This window comes from Arachis hypogaea, chromosome 12 (genome assembly GCF_003086295.3).
Source record: "Arachis hypogaea cultivar Tifrunner chromosome 12, arahy.Tifrunner.gnm2.J5K5, whole genome shotgun sequence".
Taxonomy (NCBI): Eukaryota; Viridiplantae; Streptophyta; class Magnoliopsida; order Fabales; family Fabaceae; genus Arachis; species Arachis hypogaea.
The window spans coordinates 73,633,685-73,657,087 of NC_092047.1; positions in this window are offsets into that span (position 1 = coordinate 73,633,685).

Genomic DNA, 23,403 nt, shown 5'->3' on the forward strand with positions numbered 1-23,403 from the left:
AAAAGCATCAGTTTAAGCCACCCGTCCACTTGCACATCTTAGCATGCACCGAGGACGGTGCAATCTTTAAGTGTGGGGAGGTCGATACCGATCTCCATGGGTTAGTTACTCTTCTATCTCAACACCAAATTTTTTATTTTATTTGTTTGTTCATTATGGCATTTGCATGTTTGATTGCATATTTGTTTAATTTTGTGCATATTTTACCACTTGGTTAAAGTAATATTTTCTTTTTCAAGAAACCTTTTAGAGCATTTCACTAATTTGAATAAAATTTAATGTTACACTTGTTTGAAGAGATATTATTTTGGAACATGGTTTAGAGCTCGAACACACAAAACCTGTGAGATTTTTGAGCCTATTTGAATTGGTTGCATTTTACCAACCAATATTTTATTTTTTTTAGTGTGTATTTTTCTCTTTAAAATTGTGATCTTTGTCTTGCTTAATTCTATATTTCCATGGTTTGATGTATGCATGCACTTACATGATTGAGGCCTTTGTTTCACTAAGCTTACATACCCATATGGCCTTACCTTTCATTATCCTTTGCAAACCAATTTGAGCCTATTTTACCCCTTTGTTCTTTACTTTAGCACATCATTAACTCTAAGCGGAAAACAATAATGTCCTTAATTTGAATCCTTGGTTAGCTTAGACTAGTGAGAATGCTCATGAATTAAGTGTGGGGAAAAGTGGGTTTGGAAATGTTTGGTTTAAGAATTGGGTGTTATATATCTTTATGAAAATGTGAAAGAAATGTTTAGAACATGATTCATGCATTCAATATCTTAATCATATGCAAAAAAAAAAAAAAAGAAAAGAAAAGAAAGAAGAGCAATCAAGCAAAAAGGGGACAAAATGCCCCAAAGTAAGTGGTGAAAGTAATGTATATGTACTGTACTTTAAAATAGAATGCATGAATATGTGGAAAACATGGTTAATGGATAGTTAGATGTTGTATTATGATTACATGGATTGTTTAAGTTAGGTGGGAAAAGTTTAAGTTAATTAAGGATTCAGATTTTAGTCCACTTGACCAAATACAATCCTACCTTGACCCTAATCCCATTACAACCCTTAAAAGACCTCTTGATTTGTGTATTTGTGCATTAAATTTATGTTGATTGTTAGATGAAGAGCAAGCCTTAGAAAGCAAGGTTAGTAGAGAATTGAGAGATCGAACCTAAAGACACTTGAGTGATTAGAGTGTATACACTACCAGTGAGGGTTCGATGCTCAATTCCTTGTTCCCTGCTTTCATGAGCTATTTTCTTCTTGCAAGTCTCTTTGTACTTCATTTTCATGATTTGAATTAGTGAAATCCAGTTCATATTTCCTCTTGAAAGATTTGTTTACTTTTAACTAAGTAGGTAGAAACATTTTGCATGTAGTGGCATTCATATAGATAGGTTGCATTTCATACATTCTTACCTTACTCTTCCTTTCTTTATAGCTTCTCTTGAGCTTAGCATGAGGACATGCTATTGTTTAAGTGTGGGAAGGTTGATAAACCACTATTTTATGGTTTATCTTGTACTCAATTGAGTGGTTTTTATTAACTCTTTACCTACTTATTCATATTATTTGCATGGTTTTATATTTCCTTCCTAATTATGTGTTTTGATTGAAAACATGCTTCTTTGATCTTATATTTGCTTATTATTAATCCTTTCTTATTACCATTAGATGCCTCGATATGTGTGTTAAGTGTTTTCAGAGATTATAGGGCAGGAATGGCTTGGAGGATAGAAAGGAAGCATGCAAAAGTGGAAGGAATACAAGAGGTTGGAGAAATTGCTAAGCTGTCCAGCTTGACCTCTTCGCACTCAAACGGCTATAACTTTAGCTACATAGGTCCAAATGACGCGGTTCCAGTTGTGTTGGAAAGCTAACGTCCGGGGCTTCGATTTGCTATATAATATGCTATAGTTTCCCTGACGCTAGGCGACACGACCGCATGCTCCATGCGGCCGCGTCGCAGTGATGGAAATCAGCGTGTTTGAATTCTTCTTCAGCGATTTCTGGGCTGTTTTCGACTGAGATTCGGGAAAGGGGGGATTAGAGAGGGGTCTTCGGACTCCCTCCCCTCACACACTTTTCCTTTTCTTTCTTTTCTTTGTACTTTTCATTTATGAATTTTGAAGTTTCAATTTTAGTTTTAATTCTCATCTTAACTTTTCTGCACTTTCTTTCTTTTCTATTTTTTTTGTAGAGCAATGACCAACTAACTCTTTTCATTGGGTTAGAGAGCTCTGATGACAAGTCATCTTAGCCTAGTTTCACTAGTCTTTTTCTTTTGTTTTCACTAGAATTATGCACTTTCTTGGGCTACAAGCAAGCCAATTAGGTAGAATTTTATGTTTCCCTTGATTGAATCAACCATGTATGAATTCATGCCATTTCATGAGGTTTTATGCTATAATTGTTACATACTATGATAGAATGAATATCTCATGATTATGAGCATAGCTTTGATGTGTTTGGTTGATTAATGATAGGTGAAGAAAGCTTGGAGAAAGGTTGAAGTAAGAAGGAATAGCTAGGAGTAAAGAGAAGACAATGGAATAAGTGAAATTGAACCAGGAAGCAAGAAGCTGGACCTAAAGTTAGCACCAAACTTTTGCACAAACTTTTGGTTGAAAAGTTAGCCCCAACGTTAGCCCCCTAACTTGGAGGCTAACGTTGGAACTTGAAAATTCTCCCCTGGGCTCCAAAAGTTTGCGCCAACGTTAGCCCCCTAACTTTGAGGCTAACGTTGGCACATGAATTTCTCCCCTGGGCACCAAAAGTTTGCGCCAACGTTAGCCCCCTAACTTTGAGGCTAACGTTGGCATGAGAAACTCCTCCCTGGCCACCTAACGTTTGCGCCAACGTTAGACCCCTAACTTGGAGGCTAACGTTGGCACATGAAAATACAAGGGAGAGGAGCAAAAGTTTGCGCCAACGTTAGACCCCTAACTTGGAGGCTAACGTTGGCGCCATGAGTGCACTAGAAAGGGCCAACGTTGGAGCCAAAGTTAGACCCCTAACTTTGGCACCAACGTTGGTATCAGCAAATTGTGCTAGCTGATATGAAAAGCCCCTAACTTTGGCTCAAACTTTTACTCCAACTTTTGCAAAACTCCAACCCGGTTCAATTGGTTCACTTTGGTTCTTCTTCAAACTCCAAAAGCAATCAACCAAGGCCTCTTTCAACCCAATTCCACCAAGAGCAAAGGCCCAACTCAAGGCTTGAAGATCATTGGAAGAAAGTGTATAAATAGGATAGAATTCAAGTTACTCGGGGAGCTTTTTCCGGAAGAGTTTTTCTTTTGAATTTTCATAGCTTTTGGCATAGAGTGATCTTTAATTTCTTTGTTTTCATTGCTTTCAATTTCAATTACACTTGTCTTGGATCTTGGATTGGAGAATTGAAGAAATTCTGTTTCAATCTCAATCTTGGATCTCTCTGTTTCTTTACTGTTAATTGAATTTCATTTCCGGTTAATTGCTCTTCATCTATTCTCTTTGCAATTTACAATTCCCTTGCAATTGTTTTTATTGGATCTAGGAAGGCATTGAGATCTAGACTTAGTTTTCTAGTCTCTGGGTCCTGAGATCCAAATCTCCAATTTACATTCTGTTTCTTGCTTTCCATGTTCATTTACTTTTCTGCTATAAGATCCGATCCAATCCCAATTCCCTTTTACTCTTCTGTTTGATGCAATTTAACTTTTTCTTGTTTAATTTCTGCAAATCCACGTCCCAATCCCCTTTACATTTCAAGCAATTTACATTCCTTGCACTTTAGGATTCTGCAATTTACATTTCTTGCACTCTAAGTTTCTGCCATTTAATTTCTTGTTCCCTAAGATTTAGCAATTTAATTTCCTGCTCTCTTTACTTTCATGCAATTTACATTCTGCAAATCACAAATCACCCAACCAACACTCGATTCGCTTGACTAAATCAACCACTAAACTAAAATTGCTAAATCCTTCAATCCCTGTGGGATCGACCTCACTCCCGTGAGTTTTTATTACTTGATGCGACCCGGTACACTTGTCGGTTAGATTGGTGTGTTTTGGGAGAAATTTATTTTTCACCAAAATACTCATCAAGTTTTTGGCGCCGTTGCCGGGGATTGATCAGATTGACAATGATTAAGCGAGGTGGTGATCTAGATCAAGCACTTTTTCTTTATTTTTCTCTAATTTTGACTAACCCACTAACTGTTTGAATTTTTGCTTAAGCTAACTAAAACTTCATTTTAGCAGTAGATTGAAGTGTCACTGGTTTGTGCGTTCTTATGTTCTACTTGTATGTCAGGTACAAGAAGAGCCATACCCAATTTTCATGAACAAGACAAAAGAACTCTCAGGAGGTTAAGAAGAGCTGAAAGAGGGAAAAATATTGTTGGAGAAGAGGAATCAGACGAAGAATTCCAAGAGATGGAGGAACATTTGACCAATCCACCAGGTGGAGAAGACAACAACAATGGCAACCCACCCCAGAGGAGAGTTTTGGCTTCCTATACCTTTGCAAATCCTAGACATTGTGGGAGCAGCATCTTGGCTCCAAATGTCAATGCTAACAATTTTGAACTCAAGCCACAACTCATCACCTTGGTTCAGAACAATTGCTCTTTTGGTGGAGGACCACTTGAGGACCCACACCAACATTTATCCACTTTCTTGAGGATATGCAACACTGTCAAAACTAATGGAGTGCCCCCTGACAGTTACAAGCTGATGCTATTCCCATTTTCTCTCAGGGACAAGGCCACTCAATGGTTGGAATCCTTTCCAAGGGACAGCATCAACAACTGGGATGATTTGGTAACCAAGTTTCTTGCCAAGTTTTATCCACCTCAGAGGATTATAAGGTTAAAGGCTGAGGTACAAACATTTACACAAATGGAGGCCGAACCCATCTATGAGGCATGGGAGAGGTACAAGGCTCTGATCAGGAAATGTCCCCCTGCCATGTTTAATGAGTGGGAGAAGCTTCAAAACTTCTATGAAGGCTTAACACTGAAATCCCAGGAAGCTTTGGATCATTCAGCTGGAGGTTCCTTGCAACTCATGAAAACTGCAGAGGAGGCTCAAGAACTCATTGATATGGTGTCCAACAACCAATATTTCTTTGCTCATCAAAGAGGCCTCCAACCATCACAATGGAGAGGAGTGATGGAGCTAGAAGGAGTGGATTCGATCCTAGCTCAAAACAAGATGATGCAACAGCAAATTCAGCAACAATTTGAGCAAATGGCCAAGAGGATTGATAGTCTCCAAGTTGCAGCAGTCAATACTAGCCAACCATCAACCACATGGGGACAGAGTGAAGAAACTCAAGAAGAACAACAACAAGAGCAAGTACAGTATATGCACAACCAAGGACCAAATGAAGTGTATGGTGATACATACAATCCATCCTGGAAGAACCACCCAAACCTCAGATGGGGAGATAACCATACCCAAAACCAACAACCATGGCAGAGGAACTCAAACCAACACAACCCAAGAAGCAACCAAAATCACAACCAGCAACAGACTAACCAAAACCCCTACAGAAAACCTCAAAATAACTACCCCAACCTCAACCAATACCAATCTAATAACCAACCCACCAACCAAAATGCCTACCATCCACCACCCACATCTCATAACCCACCTCAAGTATCACCTGAAGCCCAAAGAATCACTCACTTGGAGGCCATGATAGACAAAATGTTGAAACACCAGGAAATGGTAACCAAGAATCAGGAAGCCTCCCTAAAGAGCCTAGAGAGACAGATGGGGCAACTTTCCAAGCAAGTATCTGTTGAGAGACCTTCAAACTCACTGCCCAGTGACACAATTCCAAATTCCAAGGAGGAATGCAAGGCAATACAATTAAGGAGTGGGAGAACATTGATAAGCAACAATGACACTACAAGGAAGCAAGCAGAAAACATCAAAGAACCAACGGAGGATGAGAAGCAAACAAAGGCAGATGAGGCTAAGGAGCAAGTTGTGATGCCAAACAAAAGCACTGAGAAACTTAAAGAGAAGGACAACCAGCCACATAGCTCAAAGGAAGTAGCTCAGGGACAGCAACAAATAGGAAAAAGCATCACACCTCCACTGCCATATCCCCAGAGGTTCAACAAAGAGGTCAAAGACCAGCATTTTCACAAATTCCTTGAGATTTTCAAGAAGCTAGAAATTAATATCCCCTTGGCTGAAGCACTTGAGCAAATGCCTCTATATTCCAAGTTTCTGAAGGATCTTATCAACAAGAAAAGAAGCTGGAATGAGAAAGAAACCATAATGATTACTGAGGAATGCAGGGCCTTGATTCAAAAGGGGCTTCCTCCCAAGCTTGAGGACCCAGGGAGCTTCCTGTTGCCTTGCACCATTGGGGAATTGACAATCACTAAAGCAATGTGCGATCTCGGAGCAAGTATCAACTTAATATCATCCTCCTTGGTGAAAAAGCTGCATATAGAGGAGGTCAAACCAGTACAAATGTCTCTGGAGCTGGTAGACAAGTCAATGGTATACCCCAGGGGTGTAATTGAAAATCTTTTGGTCAAGGTGGACAGTTTTATATACCCTGCTGATTTTGTGGTTCTAGAATCAAACGATGATGATGGTGACCCTGTTATACTGGGAAGGCCATTTTTGGCCACTGCTAGAGCTATCATAGACGTAGAGGAAGGGGAATTAACTCTCAGGATGCATGACCGGAGTGTCACTCTGAAGGTGTTACCAGAGGCACAAGTTAGCAAGGAGAAGAAAGACTATATGAAAAATGACCAGGAAGGTCACAGCAACTTCCCAATACTAAGGATTGTGCAGACTGATGAAGAAGCCCAAGAGGATATTAGAGTACTGGCCACTGAGAAGAGAGGTCCCCAAGGAAAGCCTACAGCCAGAAAAGAAAGATCAACAAAAGGAAAGATGAAGCGCAGAAACAAAGCAAAAAGGGGTTGGAAGAACATAAAGATTCCAACAGAGGGGCTTTCCAAAGGTGACAAAGTGCAACTGATATATCAACAGCTGGGGGCAAATCAACAAACCGAGGATTACTACACTGTCAGCAACATACTATCATTAGAACATGCCGAAATTGAACACCAGAGAACAAAGAAGAGGATCACGGTCAGGGGAGACAAATTGAGGCCCTACAAGCACCAAGCACCAACCACCATAAAAGAAAGCCTCAATGTCAAGCTAGTGACAATAAAAGAGCGCTCCATCGGAGGCAACCCATGCTTTAAGATTCATGTCATTTTAAATTCAATAAGTTATGATCATTTGAGCATGAATTCTTTTCTCTTTTCATGAACATGTCCATTGACTGCATGCACTGTTATGAAAGATATACTAAGTTTGGTGTGCCTCCAAGCACACTAAACCAATGTTACAAAGAATTTCGTTTCACATGCTTAAAATGTCTTGATAAAGCATATGGCCAAACACTAAGTTGGTGTCCATATAGCTTCATGAAAATTTGAAACCCACGCATCAATAATCATACAATTGTTATTTTCCAAAACCTTATAAATAGAAAAATTCTTATTCGGTAATGAAGGCATTAATTGTGATGTACCCTTTGACAAGAAACAAGTTTGGTGTTCATCAAACCTTGATGCACCAATTTAAGGATACAATTGATCCTTCATGGAAAAAAAAAAGAGAGAAAAAGAAAGTGTAATGAAAACAATTCTTATGAACATTTAACATTTGAACTTCACTAATTGGAGGAAGAGACTCATTTTCTTTATACATTACCAAACATTAAGTTTGGTGTCCTCCAAAGAGAGTGTCACAGTTCAAATGAGATAAAAATTGATGTTTCACATAATGTTACTAAAAAGAACACTCTTGCTACGGTTGGATAAGACTAATTTATGTTGTCTTGTTGCGATGACTAGGAGTTCAAAGAATCTTCAATGAAAAAGACAAGACAAAGGAAAGCATAGCATAAGGACAAAATCCCATCACATGCTTCAAGAAAGAAATCTGCCACTCCTTGAGAATGATCACGGCAAAGGCAAGGGAAGGAGCAAATTTTGTCTTCATTCATCCTTACATGCACACCTTTGATCCCCATAGTGTCTAATTGCATCCTAGCCCTTCATTGCTCATTTAAAAACATACCACCTTCAAGCCATGCACATGACCGAATCACTCCAACCTTAGAAACTTCATTCTCTTCATCACTCCTCAACATAACAAGCTCGGCTCAACATTTCGCCTACTTTAAACTCCAACCATTTAAACTTCTCTTCATCATTTCTTGTCATAGCAAATCCGGTCTCAATTTCTTTTTGCCCCAAACACACATCAAACTCTCCAACATTCTTCACACTCCTTCTCAACCAACCAAGTGACCATGGCCTCCTCCTCAAGAACCAAACGAAGAAAAGGAAAAGATCCCATAGTGGAGGAAGACACACATGAATATGACCAACGGAGATTCAAGTCTTGGTTTCATCAAATGCAAATTCAATGGATGAACGAGAAAAGAATCTATCCTGAAATTCCATTCTTGTTGCCGGATGATGGATGTCAAGGAATGAAGGACAAAATTCGGAAGAGGAGGTAGGAGGAACTTGCATCACCAGCCACCCGAATCAATGCCAATATCATAAGAGAGTTCTATGCAAATGTCCCAAGGCTTGACATGCGTGAGCCCCCAACGTACAAGAGCTATGTGCGGGGGGTGGAAGTAGACTTTAGCCCAGATGCAATCAAGAAAGTCTTGAAACTAAAGTCAGTCCGCTTTGATGAACCGGGATACCAACAAAGATTGAATGAGGATCAGGATTATGAGGAGATTGCGAGAGACATTTGTTTTGAGAACTCAGAGTGGGAAGGAGATAACAAGAATAGATACAAGTTCCTGAAGAGATGTAACCTCACTCCGGAAGCAAAAGGATGGTATGAGTTGATGAAAAGATCAATTCTGCGCACAGTGAACACCTCAGAAGTTAACGGGAGAGAGCCGTGATGCTGCATTGCATCATTGTGGGAGGAGAGATAAGAGTTCATGAAATCCTTGCAAAAGACATTCAAAAGCTAGCTGAAAAGAATTCGGCCGGATCTTGGTTGTACTATCCGAGTACCATTTGGAGGTTGTGTGCAAAGGCTAAGGTTCCATTGGAAGAGGAGAATCCAATGTGGTTAAGCCAAGGCATGCCCATAACCATTGAACGAATGATGATGCCCCTTGAAGCACATTAAGGCCGAAGACCACATGGAGGAAGGGAAAGAGAAGAACCAATGGAAGAGGATGAGCCACACATAGAAGAAGAGCCACAAGAGGAGGAGGAACAGCCACACTTTTTCCCACATGGCAATATGGATATGACTCAAATGCAAGAAGCAATAGGGAGATTGTCTCAACAGTACACGAGAATCCAAGAAAGGCAAGAGGAATACCATTCTCTATACATGAAAAACCAACAAGCACAAGAAGAAAGGGAGCTAAGAATAATGAACAAACAAAATGAATTTGAGTCAAGATTCCTTGTGATGCAAGAAGAACATGCCTTTCAATCTCATGAATCTTTTGGGAAGTTGGAACAAATGCAAGCTGAAAATTTGAAGGCTCTTAAAGAGTTCACAACAATCCAAGTTGCAAGGTATGAAGTACAAGCCGATTACAACATCAATTGCCAAATCAAACTGAACTATATTGGAGAACATTTGCACAACATGGATCCGGCGTTCCCAACTTTTGATGAATTCTTCAAAAAGAGAAGTGAGGTAGAAGTAATCAGGGCTATGAGACTTGAAGATAGAGTGGAGGAGGCTATGAATAAGGCTGGCTTTTGGCAAGATCAACAGGCACCAAACAAGGATGGTGGGAACACTGGCAGCCAAGTGTATGAAAGGAGAAAGAAAAGGCATGACAAATGAAAGGTGGACTTGCTCCTTGTTCATCACTACAAAAAAAAAAGCATGCATTCTATCTGTTCTAAGTTGTCTTTGCATTTCTAAGTAGTCCTTTTTAATTAAAAGTCTTTGCATTATGTTTGTTTCTTTTAAAATAAGTAGGCTAGTTTATGTGTGTGCTTGTGTGTTCATTTTCACTTGACAAGAAGCATGTGTTGTCCTCTGCATCTTTAATTTCAATAAAAGAAATGCTTGAATATGAAGTAAGATGGTCTCTGTTAGATAGAAGTAGAATAAAAGTAAGTGGTGGTATGTGTGTGATTGTATAATAGCTCACTTTTAGTGAATAAAGAGCTAGGATATCTCATTCTAAGTAAAGAGTGGCCTACTGTCTATGAATCTCAAGTAAATAAAAAAAAATTTCCTTGGTTAGAAAGAAAAACAAAAAGAAGGAAAAAAAAAAAGAGATAGCCAAAAAGTGGCAGAACAAAAGGAAACAAAAAGAAACAAAGCTGGACACCAATAGCTTGAACTTTAAAATATATGCCTGTGATGTCTTTGTACTAGGATCTGCTTGGATTAGTAAGCTCTTAGGAGTGCCTCAACACTCGGTGACTTGGGTTAACTAATCCGGGATCATCAGCTGAAAGTCCACTATCAAGAGCAACCTAACTACAAGGCATTTAGTAACCCAAAGAGGTGCTAGGCATCAATGTTTTAAGAAGGAATGTGAGCCAAGTGTCTATGGTGAATAATGTGTCAAGTATAAAATAAAGAAAATGAACTTGCTACACATGACACTCAAATAAAGCTTATAAACAAAGTAATAGCCAAGGATAAAGGAATAATGAGAGGTCATAGCAGTATGTCACTTGAAGCTTGAAGGAGACTTTCTAGGCCTAGGAGTCAGTAAGAAGTGAGTATTTGCATATCCACACAAAACCCCATGAACTATCAATAATACTCTGCTAGCATGAACATCCTCTTCCATTTCATCTTTTCTTCTCAATAAATCATTCCTTGCTTGGGGACAAGCAAGCTTTAAGTTTGGTGTTGTGATGACAAGTCATCTTAGCCTAGTTTCACTAGTCTTTTTCTTTTGTTTTCACTAGAATTATGCACTTTCTTGGGCTACAAGCAAGCCAATTAGGTAGAATTTCATGTTTCCCTTGATTGAATCAACCATGTATGAATTCATGCCATTTCATGAGGTTTTATACTATAATTGTTACATACTATGATAGAATGAATATCTCATGATTATGAGCATAGCTTTGATGTGTTTGGTTGATTAATGATAGGTGAAGAAAGCTTGGAGAAAGGTTGAAGCAAGAAGGAATAGCTAGGAGTAAAGAGAAGACAATGGAATAAGTGAAATTGAACCAGGAAGCAAGAAGCTGGACATAAAGTTAGCACCAAACTTTTGCACAAACTTTTGGTTGAAAAGTTAGCCCCAACGTTAGCCCCCTAACTTGGAGGCTAACGTTGGAACTTGAAAATTCTCCCCTGGGCTCCAAAAGTTTGCGCCAACGTTAGCCCCCTAACTTTGAGGCTAACGTTGGCATGAGAAACTCCTCCCTGGCCACCTAACGTTTGCGCCAACGTTAGACCCCTAACTTGGAGGCTAACGTTGGCACATGAAAATACAAGGGAGAGGAGCAAAAGTTTGCGCCAACGTTAGACCCCTAACTTGGAGGCTAACGTTGGCGCCATGAGTGCACTAGAAAGGGCCAATGTTGGAGCCAAAGTTAGACCCCTAACTTTGGCACCAACGTTGGTATCAGCAAATTGTGCTAGCTGATATGAAAAGCCCCTAACTTTGGCTCAAACTTTTACTCCAACTTTTGCAAAACTCCAACCCGGTTCAATTGGTTCACTTTGGTTCTTCTTCAAACTCCAAAAGCAATCAACCAAGGCCTCTTTCAACCCAATTCCACCAAGAGCAAAGGCCCAACTCAAGGCTTGAAGATCATTGGAAGAAAGTGTATAAATAGGATAGAATTCAAGTTACTCGTGGAGCTTTTTCCGGAAGAGTTTTTCTTTTGAATTTTCATAGCTTTTGGCATAGAGTGATCTTTAATTTCTTTGTTTTCATTGCTTTCAATTTCAATTACACTTGTCTTGGATCTTGGATTGGAGAATTGAAGAAATTCTGTTTCAATCTCAATCTTGGATCTCTCTGTTTCTTTACTGTTAATTGAATTTCATTTCCGGTTAATTGCTCTTCATCTATTCTCTTTGCAATTTACAATTCCCTTGCAATTGTTTTTATTGGATCTAGGAAGGCATTGAGATCTAGACTTAGTTTTCTAGTCTCTGGGTCCTGAGATCCAAATCTCCAATTTACATTCTGTTTCTTGCTTTCCATGTTCATTTACTTTTCTGCTATAAGATCCGATCCAATCCCAATTCCCTTTTACTCTTCTGTTTGATGCAATTTAACTTTTCCTTGTTTAATTTCTGCAAATCCACGTCCCAATCCCCTTTACATTTCAAGCAATTTACATTCCTTGCACTTTAAGATTCTGCAATTTACATTTCTTGCACTCTAAGTTTCTGCCATTTAATTTCTTGTTCCCTAAGATTTAGCAATTTAATTTCCTACTCTCTTTACTTTCATGCAATTTACATTCTGTAAATCACAAATCACCCAACCAACACTCGATTCGCTTGACTAAATCAACCACTAAACTAAAATTGCTCAATCCTTCAATCCCTGTGGGATCGACCTCACTCCCGTGAGTTTTTATTACTTGATGCGACCCGGTACACTTGCCGGTTAGATTGGTGTGTTTTGGGAGAAATTTATTTTTCACCAAAATACTCATCAAGCTCTATTGTAATTTGTTGGATCAATTGTAGTTCTTATTCTTCTTCTTCTTTCTTTTCTCATGATTTTACTAGAGAGCTTTCGATCTTCATCCAATTGGGTAGTTGTCTCGGAAGAGAAATTGCTCATACTTGGATTTTCTCTGAACCTTGGAAGAGGAATGAGGAGATCATGCTAGAAATGCTTTCTCATGTTGGACCAAATTGGGGTTGGATGGGTATGGTGACTATAATCCTACCAACACCTGATTTGGGAATGCATGTGGTATAATCAGTGACCATACTTTATCTCTTCTCATGAGCAATTGACCAAGGAATTGGCTATTAATCAAGATTTGAGAGATTGAATTACAAGGAATTGTAATTCGATCACTTAAGATTACCAAAGAGATCAATGAATGCATTGATTGAGGAAGAGATGAGAATGAACTTGATCCGGAGGATTGCAATATCTCTTGATCCCAATGTTCATTTTATTTTTAGTTCTTACATTTACTTTTCTTGCCATTTTACTTTTCTGCACTTTATTGCTTTCTTTATTTTTATGCCATTTACATTCCCTTGTTACTTATCACTCTTTAATGATTCGTCTAACTAGGATAATCAATTAACCATTGATTGCTTAATCCGTTAATCTCTGTGGGATTCGACCTCACTCTTTTGTGAGTTATTACTTGACGACAATTCGGTACACTTGCCGAAGGAAGATTTGTTGAGAGACAAGTTTTCGTCCGCATCAAGTTTATGGCGCCGTTGCCGGGGATTAATTATGATTAACAAACTACCGGTTGATTGATTTACTAGATTAGACACTTTCCATTTGTCTTTGTTTTCTTTTGTTACTTTATTTTCTTTTGCTAACTAACTGTTTGTAATATTGCCTCACTGGGAATTTTCTCATCTGTGACAATGGAGATTCCAATTTCTTTTGGTGATTATTGTTTGAGACAAAGCTTTCTGCAGGAAAGAAAGGAGCATCCATCATATTTTAGTCAATCAAACTTCATGGGAAACGCTCCACCACCACATAATGATTCACTTTACTATGCTCATGGTGGGTGGAAGTATCAAGAACATGAAATGGGGTACTTTTCCCAGCCACAAAATGGTCCATATTTTGGTGAAATTGATCACTACTCAAGTTGTGGCTGGGAAGATCAAAATCAAAGAGATTTCACTCATTCATACCCCATTCAACAAGAGCCATCACCTCTCAATTATCCAACCTCACCTCCAAGTTTTACATGCCTAAATTCTTCATCATTTGAGTATGCCTCAGCACAAAAGTCTATCCCAAATCCATACAATTCATTTCACCATCCACAAAACACAATCCACTACCCACAAGAATCATACCACTTTCAGAACACACAACCACAAAACAACCAATTCCATTCACAAGCCAACCCCGACCAACCATTACAACCTACCCAACCTCCTTTAGATAGACTTGCTAGGATGGAACTCATCATTGAAGAACTCAAAAAAAGTAGAGAAGAAGAGAGACTCGCTAGGATAGAACTTCTCCTTGAAGAAATAATAAAGACAAACGAAGAGGAGAAAATAGCAAAAAGGGACCATGAAGAAAAATTGAGCCAGAATGCACAACTCTATTCTGAAGAACAATTTATTGAAGAGCTGAGATCACAAAGAGAGACCACTTCACTCTCTCCAGAAACAGAGGAGTTCATTCAAAGGTCAAGAATAAGGGAGGAAGTCAATCAAGGGAACCCACACTCCAATGAAACAGAGAGTTGCATAGATGGTGAGTTCATTGAACCACCAATTCAAGAAGATCTTGATAAAGAGGATGCTCCAACCATCATACAACACCCAAGTACTGAAATCAAGGTGGTGAAGGCAATCAACATGAGCACTAAAAAGAGGATGGTGACCAAGAAAAGAAGGACAATATCCAGGAAAATGAAAAGGTCAACTAAAAGCCATCCCACCCCTACCCCCAACAAGCAAGTTTACACAAGCTAACAACAAAAGAAAGCTTGCTGGGGAGAGGCACTCAAAACAAGGGGCATTAACTGGCTCCTCTTTCCTCTTGAGGTCATTCCTCTTAACAAACTGGAAGAAGAGGAAGAAAGTTATGAACAACATGTCAAGCTAATGACATTAAAAGAGCGCTTGTTGGGAGGCAACCCAACCGTAGGTAACATTTCCTTGCTTTGCTTAGTTCACTTTCAATAATTTGGCATATGATTGCATTCTAAGTTTGGTGTTGCCATGCAACAATTTGATTTTCAATCTTCACTGGGTACTTGCAACATTCTAAATTGAAAGTGTCACACTAAGTTTGGTGTTGCCACTTAACTTTCATGCAAAGTACCATGCCAACACCACTTATTAATGCAATCAAAATGTCTCTATTTGTATCTCTTGTGCCTTTATTGTATCCTTAATCTTGCTTGCTGAAACACATGCATACTCACACTTCTTTCTAAGACACTCATGATCCATCATAGACCCCATCACCACTGTTTTAATTGTTGCTTGAGTATAAGCAATCATTCTAAGTTTGGTGTGGGAAGGGGAAGAATAGGAGGAAAAGGGCAACAACAATGAAGATGAACTACAAGGTGGTAAAGTTCCTTTTTCCTCTTACTTATTTCCAGCACTTTAAATTGCATGATTGTCTTCTATTTTCTTTGTATGCATGTGTGATTACTCCTTGTGAATAAGCATAATTTGATATTTGATTTGTAACATGTTGCTATGATATCATGATTATCATCTTGAATTTTACTTGCACCCAATATCTCTAAGAATGCACAAAGAAATCATTCTTTTGAAAGGAAAATGTTGAAGAATTTTATAAATCTTGGGGCAAGCAAAAGATTAAGAGGAGTGGAGGTTCTGATTGTATGATTGTGTCTTGAGGTTGCATGTTTGTAAAAACTTGCATGGGAGCTCATAGACAGGAAATGAAATTTAGAGAAGTATTATGGAATTTCTCAAACATCTATTGATCCAAGAAGCAGTAACAAAAGAAAACAAAAGAAAAAGAAAAACAAAGAACAAGCCTAAGGCTCTGAGCATCAATTACTAGGAAGAAGAAGAAAGAAACAAGAACTCAAAGAGTTATTGTCCTAGTTACATGCTTGTGGTGAATTTGTGTCAAAGAGAGAGGCTTGAGCAAGTATATCCTAAGGGGTGCTTCAAACACCTAATACCTTAGACCAACTGGTTTGGGAGTATTGATTGAAAGCTTATCTTAAAAAGCCACTTTGAGACATGATACCTAGAGTCGAGGCCAAGATACAAAAAGAAAAGAAAAATGCTAGAAAATAAGTGCTGCTTCAAAGGTGACAATCTATAAAGAGGATTCCATAATATCATTTGAATAAAAGTCCTAAGATCTAAGACTTCCAAAATGTAAGGACTAATGAGCACTGGAATCCTTGCATAAGCATACAAATTAGAGATAACCCCACTGTCACTTATTCACTTCACCCACTAAGGCATCATAAGTAATTCTTCAATGCATTCCAATTAAGAGAATTCTTTGTGCATAGTTCTTTTCTTGCTTGGGGACAAGCAAGATTTAAGTTTGGTGTTGTGATGCCAGGACATCTTGGCTAGTTTTACTAGCCATTTTTTGTATGCTTTAGGTTGGTTTCATGCATTTTCTTAAGAAATAAGCAAGTATTTGGTTGAAAATGCATTCATACCATGATTCAAGCAAACATTATGAATTTTGAATGATTTCATGAGAATTATGCATGCATTGAATGATAAAATGGATGATGCGTGATCTCATGATTAAGAGCAAGACTTTGATGTACTTTGTTTGATTGATTTCAGGTAACAAGAAGCAGAGAAGAGCCACGTTAGTGGCTACGTTAGTACCACTAACTTGGCCACTAACATGGAAGGAAGAAAAGTTGGAACGTTAGTGGGAACGTTAATGGCATCAACTTTGAAGAAGGAGCAGCGTTAGTGGCAAAAGTGAGTGCCAATAACATTAGTGAAGGTGCAAGAAGACCCACGTTAGTCTCCATGTTAGTTACATTAACGTGGGAACTAACGTGGAAGGAAAGGAGAGGCCAACGTTTGTGGAAAAGGTGATCTCCACTAACGTTTGTGAAGCAAAAAGACCCACATTAGCTTCCACGTTAACTATATTAACGTGGGAACTAACGTGGAAGGAAAGGGAGAGGCCAAAGTTAATGGAAAAAGTGATCTCCACTAACGTTGGCGAAGCAAAGGAAGACCCACATTAATGAACACGTTAGTTACACTAACGTGGACATTAACGTAGGCAAAAATCTCACCCGGCAGCCTGACCATGCCTTCTTCAAACAAGAATAACTTGAGCCACAAAGCTCCAAATGAGGTGATTCCAGTGGCATTGGAAAGTAGGATTCCAGAGCTTTCCAAGCATATATGGCACTACATGGTGGACACTGAATTTGAGGGAGAAAACCTGCCTTGAAAGTGCAAAGATGAACATGGTATCAACCTGTAGTAAGGCCAGCTGACCTCTTCACCTTCCAAGAAGTGTAACTTGAGCTGTAGAGCTCCAAATGATGTGCTTCTAAAGGTGTTGGAAAGTAGACATCCAGGGCTTTCCAACAATATATGATAGTATGGGGTGAGTGTTAAGTTTAAGCTCCAAAACCTGGCAATTTTCGGCCCTGATTGCGGACGTTATTGGCACTCACGTTTGCCAATAACACCAGCCACTATGCCAGCAACTCTGTCCCCTTCAAAGGAGCATAACTTGAGTTACAGAGGTCCAATTGAGGTGATTCTAGTTGCATTAGAAAGATGACATTCAGAGCTTTCTAACGATATATAATACTATATACTGGGCATGAAATTAGAGCACAAACCAGAGGCATCTTTTAAGCCCCAACAACACCAACTGGGTAGCAAGTGTGACGTTAGCCACACTAACTTCAGCACTAATGCCACACTTGTAGCGTTAGTGTGGCTAACGTTAGCACTGACATTAGCACCTGGACCTCAACTTGATTCTCTTTCAAGGACCACCCAACCTCAAGGAAGCAAGCCCACAAGTGTCAACCAATCAAGGCCACAAGAAGTATCTAGAATAGGAATTTTCATTTAGTTGTAATTTGCTTTTAATTTCATTTTGTAATTTAGGAGAGCCTATATAAGGGCCTTAGCTGTTACATTCAAGGAGGGGACTGAGATTTGGGAAAGGGGGGATTAGAGAGGGGTCTTCGGACTCCCTCCCCTCACACACTTTTCCTTTTCTTTCTTTTCTTTGTACTTTTCATTTATGAATTTTGAAGTTTCAATTTTAGTTTGAATCTTCATATTTACTTTTCTGCACTTTCTTTCTTTTCTATTTTTTTTGTAGAGCAATGACCAACTAACTCTTTTCATTGGGTTAGAGAGCTCTATTGTAATTTGATGGATCAATTGTAGTTCTTATTCTTCTTCTTCTTTCTTTTCTCTTGATTTTACTAGAGAGCTTTCGATCTTTATCCAATTGGGTAGTTATCTCGGAAGAGAAATTGCTCATACTTGGATTTCCTCTGAACCTTGGAAGAGGAATGAGGAGATCATGCTAGAAATACTTTCTCATGTTGGACCAAATTGGGGTTGGATGGGTATGGTGACTATAATCCTACCAACACCTGATTTGGGAATGCATGTGGTATAATCAGTGACCATACTTCATCTCTTCTCATGATCAATTGACCAAGGAATTGGCTATTGATCAAGATTTGAGAGATTGAATTACAAGGAATTGTAATTCGATCACTTAAGATTGCCAAGGAGATCAATGAATGCATTGATTGAGAAAGAGATGAGAATGAACTTGATCCGGAGGATTGTAATATCTCTTGATCCCAATGTTCATTTTATTTTTAGTTCTTACATTTACTTTTCTTGCCATTTTACTTTTCTTCACTTTATTGCTTTCTTTATTTTTATGCCATTTACATTCCCTTGTTACTTATCACTCTTTAATGATTCGTCTAACTAGGATAATCAATTAACCATTGATTGCTTAATCCGTTAATCTCTGTGGGATTCGACCTCACTCTTTTGTGAGTTATTACTTGACGACAATTCGGTACACTTGCCGAAGGAAGATTTGTTGAGAGACAAGTTTTCATGCTATCACTCCCCACACTTAAACATTAGCATGTCCTCATGCTAAGCTCAAGGAGATATAAAGAATAAATGGGGAAAAGTAAGACTCATAAATTGCAACCTATGAATGCAACTATTTGCTAAGATGATTCTGTCTACTTGGTTAAAAGTAAATAAGTTCTTCAAGACAAACAGAAATCAGATATCACTAATAAAAATCATACAGTAAAGAAAAATAGACTTGTAAGTAGACAGCTCATGAAAGCAGAGAACATAGAATTAAGCATTGAACTCTCACTGGTAGTGTATGTACACTCTAATGTCTTAAGTGTATAAGGTAGTTGGTGCACAAAATTACAATCACACTTTTGCAACTCCGCACAACTAACCAGCAAGTGCACTGGGTCGTCCAAGTAATACCTTACGTGAGTAAGGGTCGAATCCCACGGAGATTGTTGGCTCGAAGCAATCTATGGTTATCTTGTAATTCTTAGTCAGGATATCAATTATAATTATCAGTTTGGATTGCGAAAAATAAAAGAGCATGAATTAAATACTTGTTATGCAGTAATGGAGAATATGTTGGAGTTTTGGAGATGCTTTGTCTTCTGAATCTCTGCTTTCCCCCTGTCTTCTTCTTCACGCACGCAAGGTTCCTCCTATGGCAAGCTGTGTGTTGGTGGATCACTGTTGTCAATGGCTACCATCCGTCCTCTCAGTGAAAATGGTCCAGGTGCGCTGTCACCGCACGGCTAATCATCTGTCGGTTCTCACTCATGCTGGAATAGGATCCATTGATCCTTTTTGCGTCTGTCACTACGCCCAATTCTTGTGAGTTTGAAGCTCGTCACAGTCATTCAATCCCTAAATCCTACTCGGAATACCACAGACAAGGTTTAGACTTTCCAGATTCTCAAGAATGCTGCCAATGGATTCTAGCTTATACCACGAAGATTCTGATTAAGGAATCCAAGAGATACTTATTCAATCGAAGGTAGAACGGAGGTGGTTGTCAGTCACGTGTTCATAGGTTGAGAATGATGATGAATGTCACAGATCATCACATCCATCATATTGAAGTGCGAATGAACATCTTAGATAGAAACAAGCGTGTTTGAATAGAAAACAGAAATAATTGCATTAATTCATCGAGACACAGCAGAGCTCCTCACCCCCAACAATGGAGTTTAGAGACTCATGCCGTCAAAGAGTACAAAGTTCAGATCTAAAATGTCATGAGATACAAAATAAATCTCTAAAAGTTGTTTAAATACTAAACTAGTAACCTAAGTTTACAGAAAATGAGTAAACTAAGATAGATAGTGCGGAAATCCACTTCTGGGGCCCACTTGGTATGTGCTGGGGCCGAGACTTGAGCTTTACACATGCCTAGGCTATTTCCAGAGTTGAACGTCAGGTTGTAACCTATTTCTGGCGTTTAACTCCAACTTGTAACCTGTTTCTGGCGTTTAACGCCAGAATGCAACATGGAACTGACATTGAACGCCAGTTTACGTCATCTATCCTTGAACAAAGTATAGACTATTATATATTTCTGGAAAGCCCTGGATGTCTACTTTCCAACGCAATTGAGAGCACGTCAATTGGACTTCTGTAGCTCCAGAAAATCCATTTTGAGTACAGGGAGGTCAGAATCCAACAGCATCTGCAGTCCTTTTTCAGCCTGAATCATATTTTTGATCAGCTCCCTCAATTTCAGCCAGAAAATACCTGAAATCTCAGAAAAACATACAAACTCATAGTAAAGTCCAGAAATATAAAGTTTGCCTAGAAACTAATAAAAATATACTAAAAACTAACTAAAACATACTAAAAACTACATGAAATTAACCCCAAAAAGCGTATAAAATATCCGCTCATCACAACACCAAACTTAAACTGTTGCTTGTCCCCAAGCAACCAGAAAAATAAAATAGGATAAAAAGGAATTAAGAAGTAATAATATCTTAGAGTTTTGAGTGAAGCTCAGATTCTAATTAGATGAGCGGGACTAGTAGCTTTTTACTTCTGAACAGTTTTGGCATCTCACTTTATCCTTTGAAATTCAGAATGATTGGCATCCATACGAACTCATAATTCAGATAGTATTATTGATTTTCCTAGTTTAGTATGTTGATTCTTGAACACAGCTACTTTATGAGTCTTGGCCGTGGCCCTAAGCACCTTGTTTTCCAGTATTACCACCGGATACATAAATGCCACAGACATATAGTTGGGTGAACCTTCTCAGATTGTGACTCAGTTCTGCTAAAGTCCCCAATTAGAGGTGTCCAGGGTTCTTAAGCACACTCTGTTTTTGCTTTGGATCTTGACTTTAACCGCCCAGTCTCAAGTTTTCACTTGACACCTTTACGCCATAAGCACATGGTTAGGGACAGCTTGGTTTAGCCGCTTAGGCCAGGATTTTATTCCTTTAGGCCCTCCTATCTACTGATGCTCAAAGCCTTGGATCCTTTTTACTACCCTTGCCTTTTGGTTTTAAGGGCTATTGGCTTTTTCTACATGCTTTTTCTCTTTCTCTCTCTTTTTTTTTCGCAAGCTTTTGTATTCACTGCTTTTTCTTGCTTCAAGAATCAATTTTATGATTTTTCAGATTATAAATAACATTTCTCTTATTCATCATTCTTTCAGGAGCCAACAGTTTTAACATTCATAAAATTCAATATAAAAAACATGCACTGTTCAGGCATTCATTCAGAAGACAAAAAGCATTGCCACCACATTTAGATAATTAGAATTTTCCTTATTAAAAACTCAAAGAAAAAAAATTTTGCCTCCTTATTCTAAAAATCTGCTATTTTATTCATGTTTGATGATGATGAGAAAAATAAATTATAACTTAATTGGAGATAAAATCAAAATTGAGATACTAATTACTACCGCTCAAATATGACTTCTAAGGTAAATTTCTAATAAGAATAATTATCACAGAGTTAAGGCTAAGATTAGAACTCAATAACCTTGAATTTGGGATGTGGATGCCTCTTTAGTCTGTGGAGTGCTTGGCCCTTCAAGAGATAGCTTTTGGCGCTTCAATTCCTTCAGTTCACGCCCTTGCTCTTCTTGTTCTCTAAGCAGTTTGTAGATCATGCTGTTTTGATTTTGCTGTTCTTCTTTCAGTTGATCCACAGCTTCTTGCAACTTGGTGATAGATGCTTCTAGGCGCTCCCAGTATTCAATTTGAGGGATTTTCGGGAGGAATTCCTGTGCTTTCCTCTTGATGGGGTCATCCTGCACTTGTTATCCTTCCATAGACTTTTTGGTGATTGGTTGCTCAACTGAGATATACTCATCTACTCCCATTTTTACCCCAGCATCTTTACATAACAGAGAGACCAAGCTTGGATAAGCCAATCTGGCATCTTTGGAGTTCTTGTTTGCAATTTTGTAAAGCTCACAAGCAATCAGCTGCTGAACTTCCACTTCTTTTTCCAGCATAATGCAATGAATCATCACTGCTCTTCTGATGGTGACCTCAGAGCGGTTGCTAGTGGGCAGTATAGAGTGCCCAATGAAGTCCAGCCAGCCTCTAGCGACTGGTTTGAGATCTCCTCTTTTGAGTTGGTTTGGGGCACCCTTTGTGTTGGTTGTCCATTTGGCTCCATGGAGGCATATATCCTCTAGGATTTTGTCCAAGCTCAGGTTTGATCTCATCATTCTCCTATTAAAGGAGTCTGGGTCATCTTGCAGTTGAGGCAGCTTGAAGATCTCCCTTATTTTGTCAGGGTGGGTGTGAACAATCTTCCCTCTGACCAGAGTTCTATAGTCATAGAATGTGGTTCCAGCTATTATCAGCCTATCTGTCTGCACAGATTAGCGTAGAATTTCTGAACCATGTTTCTTCCCACCTTTGTTTCAGGATTAGCTAGGACTTCCCAGCTCCTGTTTCAAATTTGCTCTTGGATCTCTAGATATTCATCTTCTTTCAGATCGAATTTAACTTCCGGGATCACTGACCTTAGACCCATTATTTTGTAGTAATGGTCTGAATGTTCTTTGGTTAAGAACATCCCTTGATTCCAAAGTGGTTTTAGAATATTCTCTTTCTTGCCTCTTGAGTTGGTTTGTTTTCCCTTGGGAGCCATGATCTTAGTGGGTATTGGCTTAGTGATCACGGATAAACACACCAAACTTAGAGGTTTGCTTGTCCTCAAGCAAAAGAAAGGAAAAAAGAGGGAGATGAGGAGAGCCAAGTCCGAATGGTGAAGGTGGGGGGAGGCCGAACTAGGATTTAAAGGGAAGGGGGTGGGTTTCGAAAATTTTGAAGAAGATATAATAGAAGATATGATTTGTAAAAGATAAGTATGATAGGAAAAGGATGCACTTTAAAATTTAAAAGATATGAATAATATGAAAGATATTTGAAAAAGATAGCTTTGTTTTGAAAAAGATATTGTGAAGATTTGAAAAAGATATTGATGAGTTGAAAAAGATAGGAAAGGAGATAGATTTGTTTTGAAAAAGATTTGAAAAGAAGTTGAAGAGGGTTTTTAAAAAAAAGGTTTATGTTTAGAATTAAGATACATTTGATATCTTTGAAAAAAGATTTGAAAAGTTAGGATTTGTAATATGTTTATGCAAGAAATCATGAATTGAAACATGA